We start from the raw sequence: 17,927 nt of genomic DNA on the forward strand, positions 1-17,927 counted from the left end.
AGCCTTCCCAGGGGCGTCCAGGCCAACCAAGCCTTCCCAGGGGCGTCCAGGCCAACCAAGCCTTCCCAGGGGCGTCCAGGCCAACCAAGCCTTCCCAGGGGCGTCCAGGCCAACCAAGCCTTCCCAGGGGCGTCCAGGCCAACCAAGCCTTCCCAGGGGCGTCCAGGCTAACCAAGCCTTCCCAGGGGCGTTCAGGCCAACCAAGCCTTCCCAGGGGCGTCCAGGCTAACCAAGCCTTCCCAGGGGGGTCCAGGCCAACCAAGCCTTCCCAGGGGCGTCCAGGCTAACCAAGCCTTCCCAGGGGCCTCCAGGCCAACCAAGCCTTCCCAGGGGCGTCCAGGCTAACCAAGCCTTCCCAGGGGCGTCCAGGCTAACCAAGCCTTCCCAGGGGCCTCCAGGCCAACCAAGCCTTCCCAGGGGCGTCCAGGCTAACCAAGCCTTCCCAGGGGCGTCCAGGCTAACCAAGCCTTCCCAGGGGCGTCCAGGCCAACCAAGCCTTCCCAGGGGCGTCCAGGCTAACCAAGCCTTCCCAGGGGCCTCCAGGCCAACCAAGCCTTCCCAGGGGCGTCCAGGCTAACCAAGCCTTCCCAGGGGCGTCCAGGCTAACCAAGCCTTCCCAGGGGCCTCCAGGCCAACCAAGCCTTCCCAGGGGCGTCCAGGCTAACCAAGCCTTCCCAGGGGCGTCCAGGCCAACCAAGCCTTCCCAGGGGCGTCCAGGCTAACCAAGCCTTCCCAGGGGCGTCCAGGCTAACCAAGCCTTCCCAGGGGCGTCCAGGCTAACCAAGCCTTCCCAGGGGCGTCCAGGCTAACCAAGCCTTCCCAGGGGCGTCCAGGCTAACCAAGCCTTCCCCAGGGACGTCCAGGCTAACCAAGCCTTCCCAGGGGAGTCCAGGCTAACCAAGCCTTCCCCAGGGGCGTCCAGGCTAACCAGACCTTCCCAGGGGCGTCCAGGCTAACCAGACATTCCATGGGGCGTCCAGGCTAACCAGACCTTCCCAGGGGCGTCCAGGCTAACCAGACCTTCCCGGGGGCCTCCAGGCTAACCAGACCTTCCCCAGGGGCCTCCAGGCTAACCAGACCTTCCCAGGGGCGTCCAGGCTAACCATACCTTCCCAGGGGCGTCCAGGCTAACCAGACCTTCCCCAGGGGCCTCCAGGCTAACTAAGACAGTAAAGATTTTATGGTTTCCTTTTGTCATCAAGGCTTCAAGATATGCCAACTGCTCACGTGAACAGGAGAATGCTATCCGCCCCGAAAGCTGTCCCATGATCTACTGTCCCAGCAATGTTGTGAAACTCTAGTTTACACTGAGTGTCTGTGAATCCCACCAGCACAGTCTTCTTCTCCTCATTGCTCTCTTTCACCTTCATCCCCAGAAGGGAGGAGCAGCAGTGTATTGATTTCTGCAGCCAGACACACCTTCTGTACTGGATCATTGGGAGGCTTTTCTTTGTCCACTAGGTTGAAGTAATAACCTCCCAGGGCCTCAGCCAGATAGAGGCCCTTTCCAACCTCATTGAGTGGCCAACCAAGCCGCTTAGCATTGCTGACAGCCTGGCTAGACTGCAGAGTCAAACCGAGGAAGTCGTTGCCTAGGCGATATTCTCCCACTCCATAGTTGTAGATCAGTTCAGCCACAAAGTCATCATCCTCTGGCCCAAAGCAGACCATTGTCTTACTCCATGTTCCATCATAGGGGCCCTTACAAGTTGTCTTACATCCTTCTTCAAATTCTTTGTGACGCAAAATTTTGCCAAGCACATCTCGGTTAAAGGTGGCCATTTTGCTTCTGTCACCCACTTCTCCTGATCCTCCTCAACTGATGCCACAGACCCATGACCTCCTTCAGCCACATCCGTCTCAACAGTCCCCACTTGCACTCCATCACTCATACCCTGTATCTCCTTCACTAACTGGGAGACTAGCCCCACCTGAACCCCCTCCTGTACCCCATTTCTCTTAGTGGACATCTCCACTACCTGGGAGACAAGCTCCACCTGAATCCCCTCCTGTACCCCATCACTCGCACTGGGCATCTCCTCACCAGTCTGGGGAAATGGCTCATCAGATCCGTCCTTACCTACAACAACATTTTTCTGCATAACAGACGTTATGTTCCCCTCTGGTAGAAGCTGCAACTCAGTACCCTCAACATGGACAACTTGTTCTTCAGCAACAGGTGCTAGTGGCTGCTCAACCACTGTCGGCCCACCTCTCCTTACATCAGAGGGCCCAGGCGTTATGAGGACCACCTCTCCTTACATCAGAGGGCCCAGGCGTTACGAGTCCCTCCCTCAGCCTTCTCCCTTTTCGGGCAAGCATGTCGCTTCTGGCCAACATCCCCACACTCAAAACACCATTTTGACTACCCGTACTAGCATAAGCCATATACAGTGGAAGTTGGAAGTTTACATACACTTAATTAAATCAAATCAAATAAAATAAACATGTATTTGTCACATACACATGGTTAGCAGATGTTAATGTGAGTGTAGCGAAATGCTTGTGCTTCTAGTTCCGACAATGCAATAATAACCAACGAGTAATCTAGCTAACAATTCCAAAACTACTACCTTATACACACAAGTGTAAAGGGATAAAGAATATGTACATAAAGATATATGAATGAGTGATGGTACAGAGCGGCATAGGCAAGATACAGTAGATGGTATCGAGTACAGTATATACATATGAGATGAGTATGTAAACAAAGTGACATAGTTTAAAGTGGCTAGTGATACATGTATTACATAAAGATGCAGTAGATGATATAGAGTACAGTATATACGTATACATATGAGATAAATAATGTAGGGTATGTAAACATTATATTAAGTAGCATTGTTTAAAGTGGCTAGTGATATATTTAACATCAATTAGTATTTGGTAGCATTGCCTTTAAATTTTTGAACTTGGGTCCAAAGTTTCGGGTAGCCTTCCACAAGCTTTTAAGTTGGGTGAATTTTGGCCCATTCCTCCTGACAGAGCTGGTGTAACTGAATCAGGTTTGTAGGCCTCCTTGCTCGCACACCATTTTTCAGTTCTGCCCACACATTTTCTCTAGAATTGAGGTCAAGGCTTTGTGATGGCCACTCCAATACCTTGACTTTGTTGTCCTTAAGCCATTTTGTTACAACTTTGGAAGTATGCTTGGGGTCATTGTCCATTTGGAAGACCCATTTGCGACCAAGCTTCAACTTCCTGACTGTTGTCTTTGAGGTGTTGCTTCCATATATCCACATAATTTTCCTCCCTCATGAAGCCATCTATTTTGTGAAGTGCACCAGTCCCTCCCGCAGCAAAGCACCCCAACAACATGATGCTGCCACCCCCGTGCTTCACGGATGGGATGGTGTTCTTAGGCTTGCAAGCCTCCCCCTTTTTCCTCCAAACACAACGATGGTCATTATTGCCAAACAGTTCTATTTTTGTTTCAGAAGCAGTGGCTTCTTCCTTGCTGCGCGACCTTTCAGGTTATGTCAATATAGGACTCGTTTTACTGTGGTAATAGATACTTTTGTACCTGTTTCCTCCAGCATCTTCACAAGGTCCTTTGCTGTTGTTCTGGGATTGATTTGCACTTTTCGCACCAAAGTACGTTCATCTCTAGGAGACAGAACGCGTCTCCTTCCTGAGCGGTATGACGGCTGAGTGGTCCCATGGTGTTTATCCTGTCTACGATACTGGTTCCCAATTGGGAATCAACCCTCCCACGTTCAGCTGAAACGGTGGCGCATGGAACGCAAAAATATTCTTAAAAATATTTAACCTCCACACATTAACAAGTCCAATAGCTCAAATGAAAGATAAACATCTTGTTCATCTAGCCAGCAAGTCAGATTTCTAAAATGTTTTACGGCGAAAACATAGCACATATATATGTAAAACCACCATCAGACACAGCTCATTTCAATATCCAAAACATGCAATCAACAAACGCAGGATTAAAAAATAAATCGCTCACTAACCTTTTGAAAATCTTCATCAGATGACAGTAATATGACATATTACACAGTACATATTTTTTTTTTTCAATAATATGCCATTTATATCCATAAATGTCCATTTACAGTGAGTTCACCTTCAGAAATTACTCAAAAATGCCCGCAGGAAATCTATGTAGCGCGGCAAGATAACGTAAATAGACATCATAAACTTTGACTAAATATACATGTTCTACATATAGTTAGAAAGATACACTGCTTCTTTATGCAACCGCTGTGTTAGATTTATTTTTAACGTTACAGAAATCGCACACTATTCCATATGCTGAGACAGCGCTCAGTTCCAAGCTACATTTCCACGTAATGTTGGAGTCAACAGAAACACAGATTTAAGCATAAATATTCCCTTACCTTCGATGGTCTTCGTTCAGAATGTTCTGGAAGGCTTCATACTTACCCAATACATCGTTTGGTTTCAAGTCTTGCGTCTTTGTATTAGCTACTGCTAATAACATCAGCTGAAATGCACCCAAAACGTCCTCTGGTCCGGATAAGTTGCGCATCAAAACTTCAAAATTACACATTATATGTAGACTAAACAGGTCAAACTAAGTGCAGAAGCAAGCTTTATGATGTTTTAGACATGCAAAACAAACTTCAATTCAATCGGCCATCGTCTGCCCTTCTCTTGAGTGCTGGAAACAAAGGAATGGCTGGGACCAATTCGCGCCCATACGCACAGCCTATTCTCTCGTGGCACGCACTAATTTCACTCCCATAGGGTCAATTCTCGCGGGATTTGAACGATTCAAAGCTATAATGAAAGAGGACATCTAGCGGAAGAGATAGAAAGTGTCCCCAGAATCATAGCTGGTTGGGAAGGGTGGGGGCCATGACGTCAAAGTTGCTCCAACTTTCATGGCCACAAAAACTAGTTTGGAAGAATGCCTGCCCTGTGAGTTCTGCTATACTTACAGACATAATTCCAACGGTTTTAGAATCTTTAGAGTGTTTTCTATCCAATAATAATTTTTATTTGCATATATTAGCAATTTTTGACAGATTTTTTTTCCAGTTTACTAGGGGTACCCAATCTCTCCAAAGGGGGCGTATGTCTGCCATATCCTTAACAGGATATTATACTTGCGTACTATTGTTGGTACAGATGAACGTGGTACCTTCAGGTGTTTGGAAAGGATGAATCAGACTTGTGGAAGTCTACAATTGTTTTTCTGAGGTCTTGGCTGATTTCTTTTGATTTTCCCATGATGTCAAGCAAAGAGGCACTGAGTTTTAAGTTAGGCCTTGAAATACATCCACAGGTAACCTCCAATTGCTCAACCATACGATCTACAGGACGCTCATCTTTAAGAAAAACCACTGCCGCTTTTTTAATCTGCGATGCATAAGCAACTTTCTCATATCCTACCTTCTCTCCTACGGCGACCAGAAACTCCTCCACAGTGACAGTAGCTTCAGTAACACACCTAAAGCCGTGCCGAAGTGACAGGGACGGCGTCCCCATGTGGGTCGTCATCCTCGCCAAAACCAGGGCAATTCCGACAAGAAATACAACAGGGCGTAACGGGTCTCAGAGCAAAGCCGGTCATTGATTGGGTAATGAGCTGTTTAATGCAGATTCCAGAGTGTATGTCCACAGACAGGGCGTAACGGGTCTCAGAGCAAAGCCGGTCATTGATTGGGTAATGAGCTGTTTAATGCAGATTCCAGAGTGTATGTCCACAGACAGGGCGTAACGGGTCTCAGAGCAAAGCCGGTCATTGATTGGGTAATGAGCTGTTTAATGCAGATTCCAGAGTGTATGTCCATGTTAGTGTTTTTGTTTGTGTGTGCATGGTCTAAATTTACCATCCTTTTAGGTAGTGTGGACATTTTGCCGGTCCCCAAAGGGAAAAATGCTATTTTAGGCTTAGGGATTAGGTTTAGGGTTAAAATTAGGGTTAGGGTTAGAATAAGGGTTATGGTTAGTGTTAGTGTTAGGAGTTAGGGTTAAATTGAGGTTTAGGGTTAGTGGTTTGGGGTTATGGTTAGGCGAGAGGGTTAATGTTAGGGTTAGGATTAGGTTAAACCAACGTGTGTGTGTGTGTGTGTGTGTGTGTGTGTGTGTCTCTAGGTTACTCTGTCTCTATTTCCCTCAGTGAATCCACACAAACTAACAAAAGAGAAATCTTAGAAGGAAACACACAGTCTGCCAAACACACACAGCACAATACATCATTACCTGACCTTCTACAGCAGACGCACACACTCTCTGACACACACACACACACACACATACTACCAAAACACACACACCGCAGGGTCAGCCTGCTCATTTGCATGACAAAGGCCTAGTTAATTATTTAGCAAGTCTTATTTGATCAATACAGAGGAGCTGTATCCCACTGCTGAGAGGATTCTTCTTTAAGCCTTCATTATTCATAAGAGCGAGATAAAGAGAGGAACGAGAAAGAGGAAGAGAGGAGAGAGAGAGGGAGGGAGAGAGAGAGAGGGAGCAACAACAAAGCCTGTCGGGATCTGTTTCATGTGTACTAAAAGTTTGTCCTGTTTCACTGCTGATTAATATTTTAGAGTCTGTTCAAACTTAGACGGCACCTTTGTTTTCTTTGGAGGTGAAATAAGGGGGTAGGGTAAGGATGTGACACCGATGCAGGGGGAAAGGTGAGGAATGACACCGATGCAGGGGGAAGGGTGAGGGTGTGACACCGATGCAGGGGGAAGGGTGAGGGTGTGACACCGATGCATGGGGAAGGGTGAGGGTGTGACACCGATGCGGTGTGTTGAAGGTCAAGGGGGTCGATGACCCATAGCTTTGCCGGTACTGTAGGAGAACAGTAACACACAAAATGGTGTGAGTGTGTGTGCATGCATGTGTCTGTGTGTGTGCAAGTGTGTGTGTGTGTGTGTGTGTGTGTGTGTGTGTGTGTGTGCGTGTGTGTGTGTGTGTGTGTGTGTGTGTGTGTGTGTGTGTGTGTGCGCGCGTGTGTTTGTGTGTGTGCGTGTATCTGTGTGTGTGTGGCAGTAATTTACTGAGTCACTCTCCTTTTTAGTCTCCTCAATATCCTTTTTTCATTCCTCCTTATATCCTCCTATCCTCCTCCATCCATCCTCCCATCCTCCTCTATCCCACCTCCTATCCTCCATCCCTCCTCCTATCCTCCTCAATCTCTCCTCCTATCCTCCTCCATCGCTCCTCCTATCCTCCTCTATCCCTCCTCCTATTCTCCATCCCACCTCCTATCCTCCTCCATCCCACCTCCTATCCTCCTCCATCCCACCTCCTATCCTCCTCCATCCCTCCTCCTATCCTCCTCCATCCCTCCTCCTATCCTCCTCCATCCCACCTCCTATCCTCCTCCATCCCTCCTCCTATCCTCCATCCCACCTCCTATCCTCCTCCATCCCACCTCCTATCCTCCTCCATCCCACCTCCTATCCTCCTCCATCCCACCTCCTATCCTCCTCCATCCCTCCTCCTATCCTCCTCCATCCCTCCTCCTATCCTCCTCCATCCCTCCTCCTATCCTCCATCCCACCTCCTATCCTCCTCCATCCCTCCTCCTATCCTCCTCTATCCCTCCTCCTATCCTCCTCCATCCCTCCTCCTATCCTCCTCCATCCCACCTCCTATCCTCCTCTATCCCTCCTCCTATCCTCCTCCATCCTCCTATCATCCTCCATCCCTCCTCCTATCTTCCTCCATCCTCCTATCATCCTCCATCCCACCTCCTATCCTCCATCCCTCCTCTTATCATCCTCCATCCCTCCTCCTATCCTCCTCCATACCACCTCCTATCATCGACCATCCCTCCTCCTATCTTCCTCCATCCTCCTATCCTCCGCCATCCCTCCTCCTATCATCCTCCATCCCTCCTCCTATCCTCCTCCATCCCTCCTCCTATCACCCTTCATCCCTCCTCCTATCATCCTCCATCCCTCCTATCCCCCTCTATCTCTACTCCTATCCTCCTCCATCCCTCCTCCTATCCTCCTCCATCCCACCTCATATCCTCCTCTATCCCTCCTCCTATCCTCCTCTATCTCTACTCCTGTCCTCCTCCATCCCTCCTCCTATCATCCTCCATCCCTCTTCCTACCCTCTTCCATCCCTCCTCCTATCCTCCTCCATCCCTTCTCCTATAATCCTCCATACCAACTCCTATCCTCCATCCCTCCTCCTATCCTCCTCCATCTCTCCTCCTATCAACCTCCATCCCTCCTCCTATCCTCCTCTATCTCTACTCCTGTCCTCCTCCATCCATCTTCCTATCCTCCATCCCTCCTCCTATCATCCTCCATCCCTCCTCCTATCCTCCTCCATCCCTCCTCCTATCCTCCATCCCACCTCCTTCCTATCCTCCATCCATCTTCCTATCCTCCTCCTATCCTCCTCCTATCCTCCATCCCTCCTCCTAGCCTCTTCCATCCCACCTCCTATCCTCCATCCATCCTCCCATCCTCCTCCATCCCACCTCCTATCCTCCTCCATCCCTCCTCCTATCCTGTATCCCTCCTCCTATCCTCCTCCATCCCTCCTCCTATCCTCCTCCATCCCTCCTCCTATCCTCCATCCCACCTCCTACCCTCCATCCATCCTCCCATCCTCCTCCATCCCACCTCCTATCCTCCTCCATCCCTCCTCCTATCCTCTATCCCTCCTCCTATCCTCCTCCATCCCTCCTCCTATCCTCCTCCATCCCTCCTCCTATCCTCCTCCATCCCTCCTCCTATCCTCCTCTATCCCACCTCCTATCCTCCTCCATCCCTCCTCCTATCCTCCTCCATCCCACCTCCTATCCTCCTCCATCCCTCCTCCTATCCTCTATCCCTCCTCCTATCCTCCTCCATCCCTCCTCCTATCCTCCTCCATCCCACCTCCTATCCTCCTCCATCCCTCCTCCTATCCTCCTCCATCCCTCCTCCTATCATCCTCCATCCCACCTCCTATCCTCCTCTATCCCTCCTCCTATCCTCCATCCCTCCTCCTATCATCCTCCATCCCACCTCCTATCCTCCTCCATCCCTCCTCCTATCCTCCATCCCTCCTCCTATCCTCCTCCATCCCTCCATCTATCCTCCTCCATCCCTCCTCCTATCCTCCTCCATCCCTCCTCCTATCCTCCATCCATCCTCCTATCCTCCTCCATCCCTCCTCCTATCCTCCTCTATCCCTAATCCTATCACCCTCCATCCTATCCTCCTCCAACCCACCTCCATCCCACCTCCTAACCTCCTTCCCTCCTCCTATCCTCCTCTATCTCTACTCCTATCATCCTCCATCCCTCCTCCTATTCTCATCCCATTCCCTAGTAGGCTTGTCTGTCTGGTGAGATGTTCTAGTCGCAATCATATTGCACGCCTTTGACAAATATATGTCTGTAGGTATCAAATATATGTATGTAGTTGTCAAATATATATATATGTAGGTATCAAATATATGTCTGTAGGTATCAGGTATATGTCTGGGGTATCAAACATATGTATGTAGATATCTACTGTATGTAGATACCTCTCCCACAGTGGTGGGAGAGGTAGTTGTTTGGTCTAAATTATAGATGGGCTATGTACAGGTGAGTAATCTGTGAGCTGCTCTGACAGTTGGTGCTTAAAGCTAGTGAGGGAGATAAGTGTTTCCAGTTCCAGAGATTTTTGTAGTTCGTTCCAGTCATTGGCAGCAGAGAACCGGAATGAGAGGCGGCTAAAGAAAGAATTGGTTTTGGGGGTGACCAGAAAGATATACCTGCTGGAGCGCGTGCTACAGGTGGGTGCTGCTATGGTGACCAGCGAGCTGAGATAAGGGGGGACTTTACCTAGCAGGGTCTTGTAGATGACATGGAGCCAGTGGGTTTGGCGACGAGTATGAAGCAAGGGCCAGCCAACGAGAGCATACAGGCCGCAGTGGTGGGTAGTATATGGGGCTTTGGTGACAAAACGGATGGCACTGTGGTAGACTGCATCCAATTTGTTGAGTAGGGTATTGGAGGCTATTTTGTAAATAACATCGCCAAAGTCGAGGATTGGTAGGATAGTCAGTTTTACAAGGTTATGTTTGGCAGCATGAGTGAAGGATGCTATGTTGCGAAATAGGAAGCCAATTCTAGATTTAACTTTGAATTGGAGATGCTTGATGTGAGTCTGGAAGGAGAGTTTACAGTCTAACCAGACACCTAGGTATTTGTAGTTGTCCACATATTCTAAGTCAGAGCCGTCCAGAGTAGTGATGTTGGACAGGCGGGCAGGTGCTTTCAGCGATCGGTTGAAGAGCATGCATTTAGTTTTACTGATATTTAAGAGCAATTGGAGGCCACGGAAGGAGAGTTGAATGGCATTGAATCTCGCCTGGAGGGTTGTTAACACAGTGTCCAAAGAAGGGCCAGAAGTATACAAAATGGTGTCGTCTGCGTAGAGGTGGATCAGAGACTCACCATCAGCAAGAGCATCATTGAAGTATATAGAGAAGAGAGTCAGTCCAAGAATTGAACCCTGTGGCACCCCCATAGAGACTGCCAGAGGCCCGGACAACAGACCCTCCGATTTGACACACTGAACTCTATCAGAGAAGTAGTTGGTGAACAAGGCGAGACAATCATTTGAGAAACCAAGGCTGTCGAGTCTGCCAATGAGGATGTGGTGATTGACAGAGTCGAAAGCCTTGACCAGGTCAATGAATATGGCTGCACAGTATTGTTTCTTATCGATGGCAGTTAAAATATATAATTTAGGACCTTGAGCGTGGCTGAGGTGCACCCATGACTAGCTCTGAAACCAGATTGCATAGCGGAGAAGGTATGGTGGGATTCGAAATGGTCGGTAATCTGTTTGTTGACTTGGCTTTATAGGTCTGTAGCAGTTTGGGTCAAGAGTGTCCCCCCCCTTTGAAGAAGGGGATGCCCGCAGCTGCTTTCCAATCTTTGGGAATCTCAGACGACACGAAAGAGAGGTTGAACGGGCTAGTAATAGGGGTGGCAACAATTTCGGCAGATCATTTTAGAAAGAAAGGGTCCAGATTGTCTAGCCCGGCTGATTTGTAGGGGTCCAGATTTTGCTGCTCTTTCAGAACATGGATTTGGGAGAAGGAGAAATGGTGGAAGGCTTGGGCGAGTTGCTGTGGGGGGTGCAGTGCTGTTGACCGGGGTAGGGGTAGCCAGGTGGAAAGCATAGCCAGCCGTAGAAAATTATAGTGGATTTATCGGTGGTGACAGTGTTTCCTATCTTCAGTGCAGTCTGCAGCTGGGAGGAGGAGTTCTTATTCTCCATGAACTTTTTTGAGTTTGTGTTGCAGGAAGTTCTGCTTGAAAAAGCTAGCCTTGGCTCGTCTAACTGCCTGTGTATATTGGTTTCTAGCTTCCCTGAAAAGTTGCACATCAGGGGGGCTGTTCGATGCTACTGCAGAACGCCATAGGATGTTTTTGTGTTGGTTAAGGGCAGTCAGGTGTGGAGTGAACCAAGGGCTGTATCTGTTCCTGCTTCTAAATTTCTTGAATGGGGCATGCTTATTTAAGATGGTGAGGATAGCATTTAAAAAAAATAACCAGGCATCATCTACTGACGGGATGAGATCAATATTCTTCCAGGATACCCCGGCTAGGTCGATTAGAAAGGCCTGCTCGCTGAAGTGTTTCAGGGAGCGTTTGACAGTGATGAGTGGAGGTCGTTTGACCGTTTACCCATTACGGATGCAGGCAATGAGGCAGTGATCGCTAAGATCTTGGTTGAAGACAGCAGAGGTGTATTTAGAGGGCAAGTTGGTTAGGATGATATCTATGAGGGTGCCCGTGTTTACGGCTTTGGGGTGGTACCTGGTAGGTTCATTGATAATTTGTGTGAGATTGAGGGCATCAAGCAAGATTGTAGGATGGCTGGGGTGTTAAGCATGTTCCAGTTTAGGTCGCCTAGCAGCACAAGCTCTGAAGATAGATGGGGGGGGGGGCAATCAGTTCACATATGGTGTCCAGAGCACAGCTGGGGGCAGAGGGTGGTCTATAGCAGGTGGCAACGGTGAGAGACTTGTTTTTAGAGAGGTGGATTTAGTAGAAGTTGAAATTGTTTGGGTACAGACCTGGATAGTAGGACAGAACTCTGCAGGCTATCTTTGCAGTAGATTGCAACACCGCAATGACTCTAACCTAAGTGAATGTAAACTTCATGTTACATTTGAATGTAGGTATCAAACATATGTCTGTAGGTATCAAATATATGTCTCTAAATATCACATATACGTCTGTAAATATCAAATATATGTGTGTAGTTTATCAAATATATGTTTCTAGGTATCAAATATATATATGTAGATATGAAATATATGTCTGTAGGTATCAAATATATTTCTGTAGGTATAACAAATATATGTCTGTAGATATAAAAAATATGTACGTAGGTATCAAATATATGTATGTAGTTTAACAAATATATGTTTCTAGGTATCAAATATATGTATGTAGGTATCAAATATATGTCTGTAGGTATCAAATATATGTCTGTAGGTATCAAATATATGTATGTAGGTATCAAATATATGTATGTAGGTATCAAATATATGTATGTAGGTATCAAATATATGTCTGTAGGTATCAAATATATGTTTCTAGGTATCAAATATATGTATGTAGTTTATCAAATATATTTTTCTAGGTATCAAATATATGTATGTAGGTATCAAATATATGTCTGTAGGTATCAAATATATGTCTGTAGGTATCAAATATATGTATGTAGGTATCAAATATATGTTTCTATGTATCAAATATATGTATGTAGGTATCAAATATATGTCTGTAGGTATCAAATATATGTCTGTAGGTATCAAATATATGTATGTAGGTATCAAATATATGTATGTAGGTATCAAATATATGTCTGTAGGTATCAAATATATGTCTGTAGGTATCAAATATATGTATGTAGGTATCAAATATATGTATGTAGGTATCAAATATATGTATGTAGGTATCAAATATATGTATGTAGGTACAAAATATATGTATGTAGTTTATCAAATATATGTTTCTAGGTATCAAATATATGTCTGTAAATACCACATTTATGTATGTAGATATCAATTATATGTCTGTATGTATCAAATATATGTCTGTAGATATCAAATATATGTTTACAGTTTTTATAGAGATGGTAAAACATATATAGCTTGTTAGTCATAAACATAGTGGTAAAAACATGCATTAGTTATACAGTGGCTGTTTTAGAGCTACAGGTGTGTGTGTGTGTGTGTGTGTGTGTGTGTGTGTGTGTGTGTGTGTGTGTGTGTGTGTGTGTGTGGTGTGTGCGTGTTTGTTACTCACAGGTACATGTTTGCTCTCCAGCACCGCCCCAGGGCTCATGGCTTAAAATACCCACAATTCCACAGGAGTGTACCCTCGCCCTTTCACCCCTCTGGCCTTAGCTGTCGCCCGAGGCGGGTGAGTAAGAGCAGACACACACACAAACACACACACACACACATATACATTGCAACATTGTGTGTGTGTGTGTGTGTGTGTGTGTGTGTGTTGGCCTCAGCTGAACCCCTCTTCATAGTACATTGCCCCCTTGGGGACTGGAGGACAGTGTGGCCAGCCAGTGTGGTAATTAATCAAACACACTCACAGACATACAAGGCACATATCCAGCCGCTACAAACCCACAGAATTGGTCCCTGGTTGAGAATGGGAGCAGTTTTATTGAGTTGTCATCTTCTCATTTAGATAGTGCTGCTTCAGGGGTTTTACATGGTCAGGAAGATTATTTCTCCTCTCAGGTTTATAGGATAAATAGCTCAGTTTGGTTAAATGCAGAACATAAAACAGCCGGGTCTTGAAACAACCTCGAGCCATATACTGTACACCTACAGCGTTTCAGATCTGCGACTGAGAGAGTCAGATAGGTGAAAAATGGTTGATAGTAGACTGAGAGAGTCAGATAGGTGAATAATGGTTCATATTAGACTGAGAGAGTCAGATAGGTGAATAATGGTTCATATTAGACTGAGAGAGTCAGATAGGTGAATAATGATTCATATTAGACTGAGAGAGTCAGATAGGTGAATAATGGTTCATATTAGACTGAGAGAGTCAGATAGGTGAATAATGGTTCATATTAGACTGAGGGAGTCAGATAGGTGAATAATGGTTCATATTAGACTGAGAGAGTCAGATAGGTGAATAATGGTTCATATTAGATAAGAGAGTCAGATAGGTGAATAATGGTTCATATTAGACAAGAGAGTCAGATAGGTGAATAATGATTCATATTAGACTGAGAGAGTCAGATAGGTGAATAATGGTTCATATTAGACTGAGAGAGTCAGATAGGTGAATAATGATTGATATTAGACTGAGAGAGTCAGATAGGTGAATAATGGTTCATATTAGACACGAGAGTCAGATAGGTGAATAATGGTTCATATTAGACTGAGAGAGTCAGATAGGTGAATAATGGTTCATATTAGACTGAGAGAGTCAGATAGGTGAATAATGGTTCATATTAGACTGAGAGAGTCAGATAGGTGAATAATGGTTGATATTAGACTGAGAGAGTCAGATAGGTGAATAATGGTTCATATTAGACACGAGAGTCAGATAGGTGAATAATGGTTCATATTAGACTGAGGGAGTCAGATAGGTGAATAATGGTTCATATTAGACTGAGAGAGTCAGATAGGTGAATAATGGTTCATATTAGACACGAGAGTCAGATAGGTGAATAATGGTTCATATTAGACAAGAGAGTCAGATAGGTGAATAATGGTTCATATTAGACTGAGAGAGTCAGATAGGTGAATAATGGTTCATATTAGACTGAGGGAGTCAGATAGGTGAATAATGGTTCATATTAGACACGAGAGTCAGATAGGTGAATAATGGTTCATATTAGACTGAGGGAGTCAGATAGGTGAATAATGGTTCATATTAGACTGAGAGAGTCAGATAGGTGAATAATGGTTCATATTAGACAAGAGAGTCAGATATGTGAATAATGATTGATATTAGACTGAGAGAGTCAGATAGGTGAATAATGGTTCATATTAGATAAGAGAGTCAGATAGGTGAATAATGGTTCATATTAGACTGAGAGAGTCAGATAGGTGAATAATGGTTGATATTAGACTGAGAGAGTCAGATAGGTGAATAATGATTGATATTAGACTGAGAGAGTCAGATAGGTGAATAATGATTGATATTAGACTGAGAGAGTCACCTATTTGACTCTCTCAGTCTAATATAATGGTTCATATTAGAAATATATAATGTGATGCAGACCAAGCACTTATCTTTTGTCAAACGACAAATCACAAAACATTTATTTTACAGCTTAATGTTGTACTCCGTCTGAAAAGGAAGGTCTTCTCTGAGTTGTCTGGCTTTCCCCATAGGAGTACATTCTTAAATAACTCTGACTTCAATGTTGTCTAAACGCTGTTCTAAAGCTCTGTGTCTGGATGTTAAGTTAGGATTGACTGGTTTTTACAGCCTGGTTTATACAGTGTGTTGTTAACAAGTCAATTGCTACTAGTAAGAAGTGTCAGATGTGTGTACAAAGAAATGTCTTCTGTAAGTGAGTCAGTGTGTTAAGTCTCAGACACTTATCTTGACGTCTGATTGGGCTAAGACCCGCTCAGCTGGCCAATCATATCACCTGCTGTGATGTCATCTGAACTGCAGGGTTCCCCGGAGATCAGGAGTGGAGAGAAAGAGAGAGAGAGGGGAGGGGGAGGGAGAGAGAGAGGGGGGAGATAAAGAGGGAGAGTGATGGAGAGAGAGAGAGATAGAGGGGTGAGAGAGAGAAGGGAGAGAGAGAGGGAGAGTGAGAGAGAGTGATGGGTAGAGAGAGAGATAGAGGGGTGAGAGAGAGAGGGGAGAGAGAGAGGGAGAGTGAGGGAGAGTGATGGGGGAGAGAGAGATAGAGGGAGAGAGAGAGTGAGAGAGAGTGATGGGTAGAGAGAGTTAGAGGGGTGAGAGAGAGAGGGAGAGTGAGAGAGAGTGATGGGGAGAGAGAGAGAGGGAGAGTGAGAGAGAGTGATGGGTAGAGAGAGAGATAGAGGCGTGAGAGAGAGGGAGAGTGAGGGAGAGTGATGGGGAGAGAGAGAGATAGAGGGGTGAGAGAGAGGGGAGAGAGAGAGGGAGAGTGAGAGAGAGTGATGGGTAGAGAGAGTTAGAGGGGTGAGAGAGAGTGCGAGAGAGAGATGGATAGAGAGAGAGGGAGAATGAGAGAGGAATGGAGGAGAGAGAGATAACGACAGAATGAAATAGAGATAATGATAGAGACGAAAGAGAAAGAGAGAGTGGCTGTCCGACAGAGAGAGAAATAGATAGTGGCTGGCAGACAGAGAGAGAAAGAGAGAGTGGCTGGCAGACAGAGAGGGAAAGAAAGAGTGGCTGGCAGACAGAGAGAAAAAGAGAGAATAGCTGGCAGACAGAGAGAGAAAGAGAGAGTGGCTGGCAGACCGAGAGAGAAAGAGAGAGTAGCTGGCAGACAGAGAGAGAAAGAGAGAGTGGCTGGCAGACAGAGAGAGAAAGAGAGATTGGCTGGCAGACAGAGAGAGAAATAAAGAGTGGCTGGCAGACAGAGAGAAAAAGAGAGATTGGCTGGCAGACAGAGAGAGAAAGAGAGAATGGCTGGCAGACAGAGAGAGAAAGAGAGAGTGGCTGGCAGACCGAGAGAGAAAGAGAGAGTGGCTGGCAGACCGAGAGAGAAAGAGAGAGTGGCTGGCAGACAGAGAGAGAAAGAGAGATTGGCTGGCAGACAGAGAGAGAAAGAGAGATTGGCTGGCAGACAGAGAGAGAAATAAAGAGTGGCTGGCAGACAGAGAGAAAAAGAGAGATTGGCTGGCAGACAGAGAGAGAAAGAGAGAATGGCGTGCAGACAGAGAGAGAAAGAGAGAGTGGCTGGCAGACCGAGAGAGAAAGAGAGAGTGGCTGGCAGACCGAGAGAGAAAGAGAGAGTGGCTGGCAGACAGAGAGAGAAAGAGAGATTGGCTGGCAGACAGAGAGAGAAAGAGAGAGTGGCTGGCAGACAGAGAGAGAAAGAGAGAGTGGCTGGCAGACCGAGAGAGAAAGAGATAGTGGCTGGCAGACAGAGAGATAAAGAGAGAGTGGCTGGCAGACAGAGAGAGAAAGATAGAGTGGCTGGCAGACCGAGAGAGAAAGAGAGAGTGGCTGGCAGACAGCGAGAGAACGAGGGAATGTCTGGCAGACAGAGAGAGAAAGAGAGAGTGGCTGGCAGACAGAGAGACTGGCTGGCAGACAGAGAGAGAAAGAGAGAGTGGCTGGCAGACCGAGAGAGAAATATAGAGTGGCTGGCAGACAGAGAGAGAAAGAGAGTGGCTGGCAGACCGAGAGAGAAAGAGAGAGTGGCTGGCAGACAGAGAGAGAAAGAGAGAGTGGCTGGCAGACAGAGAGAGAAAGAGTGAGAGGTTGGCACACCGAGAGAGAAAGAGAGAGTGGCTGGCAGACAGAGAGAGTGGCTGGCAGACAGAGAGAGAAAGAGAGAGTTGTTGGCAGACCGAGAGAGAATGAGAGAGTGGCTGGCAGACAGAGAGAGAAAGAGTGAGAGGTTGGCACACCGAGAGAGAAAGAGAGAGTGGCTGGCAGACAGAGAGAGTGGCTGGCAGACAGAGAGAGAAAGAGAGAGTGGCTGGCAGACAGAGAGAGTGGCTGGCAGACAGAGAGAGAAAGAGAGAGTGGCTGGCAGACCGAGAGAGAAAGAGAGAGTGGCTGGCAGACAGAGAGAGTGGCTGGCAGACAGAGAGAGAAAGAGAGAGTGGCTGGCAGACCGAGAGAGAAAGAGAGAGTGGCTGGCAGACAGAGGATAATTCGATTTCGAATTGTGTCCAATTTGCACCATTAAAAGAGAACTAGTCAAACGGTAGATCTGAAGCAGACATCTCTGTCTATCCAGCGGTCTTCTCTCCCTAGGCTTGCCTCTTCCCCTCGTCCTCCTGATCTTAAAGTTATTATTGACAAGGTA

At 46.5% G+C, this 17,927-nt stretch overlaps 1 protein-coding gene and 1 pseudogene across 1 annotated transcript in view; one reads left to right on the plus strand and one right to left on the minus strand.

Annotated features, from left to right (window-relative positions):
- The window catches only part of LOC118938758, a 117,497-nt pseudogene extending 115,700 nt beyond the window's left edge, over positions 1-1,797 (minus strand).
- LOC118938713 (teneurin-2-like) overlaps positions 1-17,927 on the plus strand; it is a 235,665-nt gene that overhangs the window by 103,364 nt on the left and 114,374 nt on the right. The gene's annotated exons all lie outside the window — the stretch shown is intronic.

Source organism: Oncorhynchus mykiss, chromosome 14, assembly GCF_013265735.2.
Source record: "Oncorhynchus mykiss isolate Arlee chromosome 14, USDA_OmykA_1.1, whole genome shotgun sequence".
NCBI classification, from domain to species: domain Eukaryota; kingdom Metazoa; phylum Chordata; class Actinopteri; order Salmoniformes; family Salmonidae; genus Oncorhynchus; species Oncorhynchus mykiss.